Source organism: Capra hircus, chromosome 27 (genome assembly GCF_001704415.2).
Source record: "Capra hircus breed San Clemente chromosome 27, ASM170441v1, whole genome shotgun sequence".
Taxonomy (NCBI): Eukaryota; Metazoa; Chordata; class Mammalia; order Artiodactyla; family Bovidae; genus Capra; species Capra hircus.
The window spans coordinates 3749105-3752355 of NC_030834.1; the positions used below are offsets into that span (position 1 = coordinate 3749105).

The 3251-nt window shown below is 52.2% G+C and overlaps 1 pseudogene; it reads right to left on the bottom strand.

Moving 5' to 3' along the window:
• On the bottom strand, window positions 302-1206 carry LOC102180456 (annotated as a pseudogene).

Here is a 3251-nt window from a genome sequence, read left to right on the forward strand (position 1 = left end):
GGTCCCTTCCGGGAAGCCTGAGCCACAGCTGGTGTGGTCCAGTTATCTCTAGCTGAATAAAGCTGCCCCTCCCAGGCAGCCTGGCTCATGGCTGCTCCGCTTGAAACATGTTCCCTTGTGCAGGGTGCTTGAGAATCACGAGGGAGATTTTCTTCTTACTTTGACTTCATAAACGACCAATACTTATATTTCACAGCTTCTAGAAAACTGCTCAATCCCCAGGGTCAATGTCACCCCCAGGATCCAGGTCACAAGGTCAGAGGTCCTTCCAGTTGATGGGCTCTTTGCCGGACTTCTGCAGCAGCTCGTTGGTTTTAGAGAAATGCCTGCATCCGAAGAAGCCCCTGTTCACGACAGCGGTGAGGGGCGTGTGGTCTGCAGCACGTGGTGCCGCTTCCTATCAACGGCACTGCCCTTCTTCTGAGCATAAGAGCCCCAGAGCAAGAAGACAAGGCCGTGGGCGTTCTGATTGAGCCACGACACAGCGGCGTCGGTGAACTGCTCCCAACCTCTCTCTTTAGGAGAATTGGCCTGATGCGCCCGGACCGTGAGGACGGCGTTGAGCCGCAGAACACCTTGTTTGGCCCATCCGGATAAATCTCCACGACCAGGGTGAGCAAAGCCATCTGTGTCTGTAGACAGCTCTCTGTAAATGTTTTCCCAACTGGGCGGGGGCGGCACGGGTCTCTGAACACTGAAGCAGGGCCCATGAGCTTGATCGGGTCCGTGATACGGATCCTGTCCCAAGATGACGACCTTCACATCTCTTGCGTCACGCATCTGGGTCCACGTGAAGACTTGGTGAGGGGGAGGGTAAACAGGGTAATGTTTTCTTTCTTCTGCAACAAATCCCTTAAGCTTTATGAAGTACGGCTTCCCGAACTCCCCGCTGAGGTGCTTCTTCCAACTCTCATCAAAACCCACCGGCACGTTACGCGCCCCGAGTCTGAGCAGCGCGGCCGCCTTGCTCCTCTGGATGCGGATCAACTGCTCCGGGCTCAGCGGCGACGAGGGCGGCGAGCCGGGCTCCTGTGGCCCGGCCCGGGGCTTCTTGGCGGGGCTGGCCTGTAGGTAGTCCCCGCAGAGGAGGCTCAGCAGCTGCCGCGGGCCTCTCCCGGGCACCCGCGGCTTCAGCGCCCAACCCAACGGCCCCGGGCAGAGGACCCCCATGCGTGGGGGTTTATAGCCCCGGGGACCCAGGGCTGATCCCGGTCAGGCACTAGCAGGCTGCGGCCCCCATTTTCGAGTTTGGTACCTGAGTTGTTTTCTTAACAAATGGCTATCTCCTCATTTTATTCTTTAAAGCAATATACTTATTACTCTTGATGGTAAAGCATTTCTTATTAAAACCAAGAACAAAAAGGTGCATTTACATATCATTATTTAGGAATTCTGCCCAGTGCAATAAAATTAAAAATAAATGCAGTTGACAGGAAGGCAGAGAGTCTACATATGGTACTAAATAAAAAACTAAGTAAAATTAAAAATATGCCATGTTATTGGTGTAAAGATGATATAGGGAAATAACACGTTTTATTACCATAATTGATATTTGACATAATTTCAACTGAAAGAACAAGCAAGCAAAATAGACAAGAAGATTGACAAAGGGTAATAATAAGATAGCATTCTTGACAGATAATCTATTTGTAAACAAAACAAAGTATCATTGCCTTAAATATATAGAACTATCAATAGAAAGGGCTTCCCAGGTGGTGCTAGTGGTAAAGAATCTGCCTGCCAATGCAAGGAGACATAAGAGACGCAGGTTCGATCCCTGGGTCAGGAAGATCCCCTGGGGGAGGGCATGGCACCCCACTCCAGTATTCTTGCTTGGAGAATCCCATGGACAGAGGAGCCTGGTGCGCTGCAGTCCACAAACAGTTGGACGTGACTGAAGCAACTCAGCACACACACCAGTGGAAAGATAGAGAAGGCTTCTGGAAGGACTCTGGCCCAGCAGCAGGCAGGGGACCCTGTGGCCCTGTGACCCCAGCCCTGCACGGTGCCTGGGGTCTGCACCGAGCCTCTGGATTTGGGGAGGGCCTGTGCTGTCCCTGTTGTAACATCTTGTTGGCTCTACCCTCTGGGGGTGCCTTGGCCTCCTGACTGGACCCAGTCCCCATGGTAGGGTTGGTCTCCTAAGCTCACGTCCAGTGTCCGAGATTTTATTCTAGATTATTGTGTTTAAATTCAAAAGATTGAGCTAGCATTTAATTTTCGTCATGGTGCCTTTAGGTTTTATGATCAAAACCACATTTACTTCATAAAAACAAAATGCTATTTTCTCTCTCTATATATTTTCATTTACTTATGTATTTTTGGCTGCCCTGGGTCTTCACTGCTGGTGTGGGCTTCCTCTCATTGCCACAAGCGGGCGCTGCTCTCGAGCTGGCTTGCTCGAGCTTCTCGCTGAAGTGGCTTCTCTTGTGGCCCGCGGGCTTAGCTGTCCCATGGCATGTGGGATCTCCTCCGACTAGGGATCAGACCCGGGAAGAGGAATGCGTCTCTGAGAAGGTGAGGTCTGAGCGGAGACCCGAGGGAGTGGTGGGGCGTGGGTGAGGACGTGCACGCAGGTCCGGAGCTGCGGGTGGCCCCCAGCCTTGCCAGGAACAGGAGCTGCTCAGTGGAGCTGAGGCTAGCGCCTCAGGAGCTGGGGCGCCGGCCGAGAGCACGGGGAGCGGGGCGGGGTGGCCGAGCCCTGGACAGCCTTGCAGGCCACGGAGGGGTAGCCTGTACTTGAGTGACCTGGGAGACACAGGGATTTTGAGCAGAAAGGTGGCTTGATATAATGTATTTTAAAAGAATCATTGCTATCCTGTCTATAATACTCTGGACATGGGTTCCAACACGGATGACCTTGATTTCATTATGGGTTGAAGAGATCAGTCACTAACATGTTATTACTGAGTATATATAAGAATTCTATTCAGTGCCGCAATAGAACAGGAAGTGACGCCTTCTGGAGGCGGAAACAACCCGGTGGAGACTTAGAAAGCTATTGGCCCGTGTCTCCTCGATCGACCCAGGTCTTAGTTCCCGTGTGCAGGTGTGTGAGCAATGTCAGTTTCCTCCCACAAGTATATGCCTACGTGAGCTCTCTTCTGCGGGCAGTTCCGCTGAGATCTGGGTGTCATGTAACTTAGGGGGCTTGGCTACATCCCAGCAGTGACTTTCTAAGTGTGGTCCCCAGACTACATCAGCATGACCTGAGGAGCTGTCAGAAATGCAGGATCTCACTACCCATCTCA